Source organism: Sitophilus oryzae, unplaced genomic scaffold, assembly GCF_002938485.1.
Source record: "Sitophilus oryzae breed Bouriz unplaced genomic scaffold, Soryzae_2.0 scaffold_1190_pilon_pilon, whole genome shotgun sequence".
Taxonomy (NCBI): domain Eukaryota; kingdom Metazoa; phylum Arthropoda; class Insecta; order Coleoptera; family Curculionidae; genus Sitophilus; species Sitophilus oryzae.
The window spans coordinates 725,124-733,908 of NW_022145827.1; positions in this window are offsets into that span (position 1 = coordinate 725,124).

The window sequence follows — 8,785 nt, forward strand, 5'->3', positions numbered from 1 at the left end:
TATTTGTTTTTAATTTATAAACAAAAATATACCATGATAAACATTTTTCTGACACTTTATTATTCAATGGGAATAAAAAGAAATATACATAATACACATGTAAACCATAACACCTTATTTACATTTGGATTTTTTTTAGAACTCAATATTTGAAAATATATAGTAGAGTACTCATTAAACAGTCAACAAGTTATAAAGTCAATAGAAGTTATAACTAAACTTAGTATATTTAACATATTTTTTTATATTTATCGTAAGAAACTAGAGCTGTAAAAATAGTGATTATATTTTTGATATATTAATATCATATTATTTTATTTTATGATTGTATTGAATGGATTCAGTGACAAACATATTTATTTCTTTAAAATTTTAAAAAACATATCTACTTTAAAAAGATATCGTCAATCAATTAATTTGTTGCAAAATAGTAGACTATACGTAAGTGCGCGTAATTAGGATAAAATTACTATACAGGGTGTCATTGAAATTGTGTAATTGTAATGAATTGTTAAATTTTGAACCGCCATAACTTCCATAAGTTTATGTTGATTAAGCAGATAGCAACCCATCAGAGCAAACTCTTTGCCTTCGATTTTCTCGAAAACCATCGCTCGGGGCGATGTACACTATTTTTTTTTTATTTTTTAGTATCACCATTTGATTTAGGGTCAAAATTTATTTCAGAGGATTTTTTTTCGAAATTTTATCTCGTTTTTTAAGCCTACAATTTCAAAACAACGGTTTTTTAAATTCACCCTTTCAGTTCCCCTAACTTTCCGTCCTATACTTATAGGAACTTTTTTTACTATTTTTAGGATTACTATCACCCCCTGATTTTTTTACACCATTTCAATGACACCCTATATACAAATATTAGTAACTCTTATTAACAATAATTATTGATGATAATAAAAATCTGGAAAATATTTAAAGTACAGAGGCCTTCTATTACGATAAATTTACACATCATATGTTGGTAAACATCACAGCCGGAAATACTTTTACTACACTTTTTTTAATCTTGTCAAGCCTTTTTGTCCTTAATAGCCCATAACGATATTTTACTCTTAACGCACTGAAAAGCAGGGCATCTCTAACGTTTTAAACTTTTTGCCTTTTTTGATCATAAATAATTGTTAGTACGTATATTAAATGCATTTGTTGAAAGGTAGGTTTCTACAAGAAGTTTTATAGCTTAAATAATTTCAGTACATTCTAATTATGTATCTTAAGTTGCCTTAGGGTTTCTACTCTTGTGAGTTAATTTCATCAATATACAGAGTCGTAGTTCTATACATAGCCGTAGGCAACGGTACTTGTTACATGATATTAATAAAGGTATTTAAAAAACCTTCCAAAAATCGATTCTGACAATAAAAATTGTATTTTCCCTTCTCGGTACTTAAGCTCTTGACATGGCGTGGTGATTCTCCAAATACAATACAATTAACGGCAAAAAAACGGCATCAGAGTTAGCTTGTAAATGAAGATCCCTGTCACTTTATATGTAAAATTACATGGAATATATCATCTATCATCATTTCCGAGCCAATTTAATTCCGTTTTTTTTATTATACGATTTTATTACCTTGCTCTCTCTATCGTCTTCAGAGTTTTCATTTAGTCTGTCCATTTTATTGGTAATAATATTTTTCTTCTTGGTGGTCTACCTTCCCATCTACTATCATTAATTAAATTGTTTTTAATCTTCTCGTTGTATGCCTGAAGTAATTGTTTTTTTTTTAATTACTTTAGTAGTCTTTCTATGATAACCTGTTTTCCACAAAGTAATAACATATGCCGGTTGCTTCAACTACGGTAGCGATCATAGCTTTATGCACCGGTTTTGCTAGTCGGGACAAAACAAGGGGTGTTGGTTTGATTAGGTTTGGTTTAGTTAGGTTTTGGTTGGTAAGTTATTAATTAATTTAGAATTAAAAATTAATAAACTGATATTTTTAATCTTTAAAATTTATTTTTTTTCTTAATTTTTAATCTAATAAAATTCCGAACTGTATTCTCGAAACTTTGGCATCATATTCTGCAGATAATAATAAATAAAATAGTTTGTATAAATGCATGGTACAAAGAATACAAGGTATGATATTGCGCAGGTTGGTCGCTACGTCACAGGTGATAACAGGCGCTATTGCCCAGCACGCTCCGCGCGGCATCGACAGTTCAAATCGCCAAGATACTGTAATAAACCTGTTCTTTTGTTTATATACCGTCATTGAATTATCGCTAAGCAAGTTAGTTGTGGAGCAGTGCCTAAAGAGTCAGGCTAGGAAGCGAGAGACTAGAGTTCGAATCTCGGCCGGGACATAACTTTTTTATTTAATTTTTTAAATACTATAGTATTCTATAGTTTATTTTTGTAGTATAAAAAAAAGAACTATTTATTCTGTTATTTTTTAATCTCCGGTATTAATATAAATTGATTGTTGGTACAATACCTCATTTAATATAAAATAATATTCTACTTTTTGAATTGTGTCGGGCCCTAATTGTACCTAAAAGTAATATATTTTTACAGTGATATACCATATTGTAAACTATTTAATATTTTAGTCGCTTAAAAAGTTAATTTGCATTGATTAATTGCCTACCATTAAAGGAAATTTGCGCTATAATCCTTGATGGGCATATTCTGGGTATGCAAATACTTCCTCTAAATTTTGGGATTCGTTCAACCGATTTATTCTCAAAACCTGAAACATCTACATATAAAAAGAAGCACAGGTCACTAATTATAATAAACTTTACCCTTGGAATTACTTCCTCTAATTATAATAAACTTCAGAATTACTTCTATCACAATTACAATACATTCATCTGCATTGATATTTTCTAATTTTCGATGAAAAACAATCAACTACCCAACATTTTTTAAATGATGTAACAATTCCTCCTGTGGTTACTTTTCCATAGATATCCTCATCTCTGTCCTCATGTGAATTCAGAGACAATGCACATGAAAATTATTTACCTTAAACATCGCAAACTAAAAACCTAATAAACAATTTTATACCGAATATAGAAATAAATTTAGTATTTTTACCTATTATCGTCCAAGTCCATGTTAATAGATAATTAATATTTTGGATTTTTGTCTTTTATTTTTAAATATATTTTTGGAACTGCTGGTTTTAGTAATTATTAAATTAAATGAACTAAAAAGTCTTAAAAATAAACAATTCTTAACCATAACCCCAAAAATACAAAAAATGCAAATCTCCTGTCAACTTTTTTTATTTTTTATTTATTCCTTATTTTCCTAGTGACGTCACAGGTGCTATGGGCGAACTGAACGAAATTGGAGCCGCTATCGATCATACCTTGTTTTCTTTGTACCATGGTATAAATGTATGTACTAAAATGCTTAGTTACGGAGTTACAGGGTGATGTCTCATTTTTATTTCAATATAATCAAATAATTTCTGAAGTAATGTCAATTTTTGGATGAAAATTGGTGTGTGGGAGTTTTTTGACATGAGAAATTTGATTTTCATGCCAATATGGTTTGAAAAGTAATAGCTTTTCGTCTGTACCTATATAAAGCAATTAGTAAGAGTAAAAAAATATACATTTACGACGTTTTCGATATACGTGAAAAAAGTCTCTTGGTAACAATCGCTACGAGTAATGGTTCTCGAGATATTTGGAATCGAAATTATCAAGACTTGTCATCATTGACATAAATTAAACATGTTGACTAAATAGTTATTTGTCTGAAATAAAAAATTTGAAATGTTTTTGTGTCAAAAGTTCATCAGAAACCATCATCATTTTTTCGAAGGAAAATTTATGATTAATTTAAAAAAATAAAAAGTTCCCAAATTTATCATTTCACTCAAATAACTATCTACTCAACATTTTTATTTTAAAACTAAACGTTCTCTAACCCAGTGTGAGTACATATTATCAAAGTAAAAACTCTGAAGGCGGGTAAGGGGACAAATAACTCACAATCTTTAAGATGTTTATTAATTATTATCACAATAATTGTTCAATCACAGATAACAATATGGCAAGCTAAATTTGAAAATTAAAACAACTAGACCAAAATCATAAGGTGAGGGGAGCCGTATAATCAACTATAATTAGAAAAATTGACAAAAAAAACAAACAGGGCAATAATCAAATCATACCTCAATGCACAATTCAAAGAAATTTACTTAAGCATTAGTTAAACGTATTTTGAGGGATAATTGTTTTATTTTTTGTATTAGTAATGTAAGTTAAGAATTATGATTATTTCAATTTGTATATGTAGATATTAAATTTTGTAGGATATTTTTTTTTAGTTATGTTAGTTAAGAAACAAACACATTCATTTTTTTTAGTCAATAATGACATGTATTGACTGCCATTCTAAATATCTTGAGAACGGCTGCTCTTAGCGATTTTTACCAAGAGACATTTTTTATGTAAAAAAACAGGCAAATGTAGGTATATTTTTTTACTCGGTAGTTTTATACAAGTACGGACAAAAAGTTATTACTCTTCAAAACAGTTAAAGAAAATGTAAGTAGCGCCTCCTACAAATAGAAATCATATTGACATCAAAATCAAATTTCTCCGTGTCAAAATAAATACTCCCAAACACCAATTTTCATCCAAATATTGTCGTTAAACAATCGAAATAAAAAAGAAGCTTCTACACCCTGTATCTCCAAAACTAAGTATTTTAGAGCATACATTTATACGAACTTTTTTTCTTATTTTATTTATATCTCTGCAGAATATGCTACGGAAATTTTCGGAATACATTTCGGACCACCCTATAGATATACAGGATTGTTCACCACATACGACACGGACGAGCTAGTTAAACGATTAGATTTTTACAAATTTAAGTTTTGGGTTCGTTGAAGGACTATTAGAGGTACAATTTAAAACAAATTTACAAAATATAGAGTGTCCCAAATAAGTAAAAAATATTATAGTTGTATTTTTTTAAATGGAACATCCTGTATAGTATTGTATTTTTAGATTCTACGATTGAAATAAAGGTAAATTTCATTAAGGTTTATCACACTCAAACCTTGCCGTTTTTGAAATATTTTCAATTTTGTGAAATTGCAGTAAAAAATTTAAGGCTTCATTTCTCCAAGGGTATTAAAGGTTTTAATACTAAATATTTACTGAAGATTATTTATCGATTAGACATTGTGATGTAATAATAAAAATTATACTACTTTATACAGACTGTCCAAAAATTTATATTAAATAATTACTAACTTTAAACGGCAATAACTTGTTTAATTTAAATGGAACACCCTATATATTTTACGTGAATCAGATGCACAATTTAATTGTCTATTAAATTGTTTTATATCATTTTTTACTTATCTCTTCAAGTTTTCGTAGAAAATGCTTTTTCTTCTAATTCAGACCTCATTTATCACTATACCCATGGAATATTATTGACATTTTAGATTTTTTTAAAGCAACATAATATGTACAAAATGTACAGGTGGTAAAAATAATAATATTGCAAGGTTATTTGTTTACAAAAAGAAAACTATTAAATCTTTGTAAATGAGTATACCAATTATTGCTAATTATTAATATACCAACATTATTTCCGCCCAAAAATTAGTTAATTACATATTCAATTGTTTTAATTAATAAATTATTCTAAATAAATATGGATTTGACTCAGAAATCAATGCAATAATAAGTTATAAAAATGATCATCTCTGTTGTTATAAATATAGCATTTGCCAAAAAATTATTTAAAATTTATAAGGTGTTTTTACCACACTGACTGTTTAAAATACATACAAAATTCAATTTTTTAGTATTTAGAGCAATTATTGTTAATCAACGTAAACAGTCAATTAATGTAGTTTGAATACTGGGATCATATTAATTGGTCCTCTTTAAAATGAAATAAGCGAACTATATCGGCAATATTAGTATCTGTAACATTGTTTTTTACATTTTGAAAATTTGTTACATCTTTAAAAATGATCTAAATTGTCAATATTCCATGGGTAATAGTGATAAATGAGGTCTAAATTATAACGAACAACCCTGTATGATTTGATAAAGTTGTTTGAAGAAAAGACATTTAGTTCGGTTTACAAGACATTTCTTAACAAATATTTTACTGCATTAGTTAGGTAATAGAGCGTATGTATTATAATCTGCCCAGAGTTTTCTTTTTTTAATTTGAAATACTGTTATACATTCACCTTCGCAATGAACTAAACTTTTTTTACACTAATTTAAAGTGTTTCATTAAAATTAGGTTAACTACCTGTTATATTCGATTAATCAAATCTACATATAATTGATGTTTGTGCTCTACTTTGGAAGATTACTTTACAATGAAAATTTTCCTATTATGCATCGCAGATAATATGCAAAATAATTTGCCACTGCTTAGTAATTCCGAGAACGAGTTTTGATTCCGAATAGAATATACAAATATAATTATTATAAAGTGTGTACTTCAAAATGGAGAGTGAATACTTGATTTTCTACTATAATCATGTATTTAATTTAATTAAATCTACATAATATATATTTTATTTCGAGAAAGTGATAATGGTGTAGATAATTAAATATTTTCTGTTCTTTATGCGTTCACTTTATGTTTTCGTTTCTTTTGAAGGATGATCTGGAGCACGTAATCAACCGGTATTAGATATAATAAAGAGTAAAAGAAATTTAATTGAAAATTTAAAGAGATTGTTGAAAAACTTGCAATACTCGAACAACATGGTTACTTTCGTTTGAAAGGATTTAACTAGATTTACTGTTTTTAATAGAAATTCTCTAAATGTTGTTCCACTAAAAATATTGACTAAAGGTAAAAGTACATTGTTTTTATCTTCTATATTTTGATCTAAAATGAAAGTTTAAGTAATATCTAAAAATTATATTGTCGTGACCTAGCTGGGGGTTGTTTGCTAGGGTCGCTATACCAGGTTCTCTCTCTTAATCAAAACAACCATTAGATAAAATATGCATTTATTTAAACATATAACAAAATTATATAAGGATTCTTGCCACTTAACTGATGATATAGAAATTTAATTCTACGCTGTGTTTGTCATAATGTGGATCAACCTGCTCTCACTACCGGTTTCGGAGTCCTACTCCATCATCAGGTGAGCTCGGGCAGATCCACAAAATGACAACCAGAGCGCAGAGATAGTTAATTCCGACTTGTCGGAAAGTGTCGGTTAGATATTAAGTCCCGAACGGGAGATAGCGGCCTGCGTGCAATGGTAGTACTTTCATACCACCGAGGCGCACTATCGATAGTAAAAGGATGGTAAAAGGCTTTTTTTCAGGCAACCCAAATTATAAAATAGAAAACAAATTTCTTGCAGTATAGGTATATAATAAAATTATATAAGGATTCTTGTCAGTTAACTGCTGATATAGAAATTTAATTCTACGCTGTTTGTCATAATGTGGATCAACCTGCTCTCACTACCGGTTTCGGAGCCCTACTCCATCATCAGGTGAGCTTGGGCAGATCCACAAAATGACAACCACAGCGCAGAGATAGTTAATTCCGACTTGTCAGAAAGTGTCGGTTAGATATTAACGAGATTAATAATAGAATGTGATGAATGTGATGAATGATATTAATAATATTAATGGTGATGATAAAGCAAAGCAAGAATTTCCATTAACATACAAACTAGATAAAATTTTCTCACATTTATGTCAGCATGAGAAAAAACAATATGGCGATATTATTATATAACTTGGTAATATTTGAGGGGTAGTTTCATTTCGTTGGAATTTGACTTTCGAAAAATCCCTTTGCCAAAAATAAACTTTTTACGTCAAGCAGTTTAAGCAGAATCGTGGTAAAAAATTACCCAACTTTTTGGAACACCCTGTATGATTTTTTTTAAAATTTCAAAATATGTAAAAAACCAAATAAATTATGCTTGACCAAGCGTTTTCCCGAAAGACTAACCGTTTTATAAATAACAAATATTGTAATATTTGAGGGGCGTTTTCACTCTCTTGGAATTTGAGATTCGAGAAACCTCTACACCCCACAGTCAATCCGTTTGCCAAAAATCAGCTTTAAACGTCAAGCAGTTTAAGCAGAATCGTAATTACTTAATGGTCATATTTTATGAAACACCCTGTATAAATTTATAAAAAATCTTAAAATATGTAAAACAACAAAATAAAATATACGTGTTTAAGAGTTTTTCAGAAAAACTCACCGGTTTTTAAATAAAGATCTTTTAATATTTGAGGGATAGTTTCACCCCCTTAGAATTCGAGTTTCGAAAAATCTCTTCTTAACGAATCTCTACACCCTAGAATCCACCTGTATGCCAAAATTCTGCTTCTTACATTGAGTGGTTTGAGCAGGATCGTGATTAATCAGTATATCAGTCACTTAAGGATTTTATATATTAGTATAATAGATAGAAACGCCTTTTGATTTTTCGGACTTGGAAATTTGCAAAACTATAAGCGGAATTAACCATTTTAGAACAAGAAATTTTTTTTGTGAAGAATGCATTTTTCTTAAAATGTTAATAATTTTTTAAAATAACAGTTTTTCCTCCTGTAGAGACAATCCGGGGTCATACTGTATGAATCATAAATATACGCAACAAATAAATATAAATTACTCCTTTACCCATTTTGAAGATTTCGTATTAAAAATAATTCTCAAATATTCTTTTCATAGAATCCTAAAAAAAGTTTTAAAAGAGAAACGAACCTATTTAAGTAATAATGCTTTATTTACATCTAAACCTAACAACAATAACATAATAAATAAAAA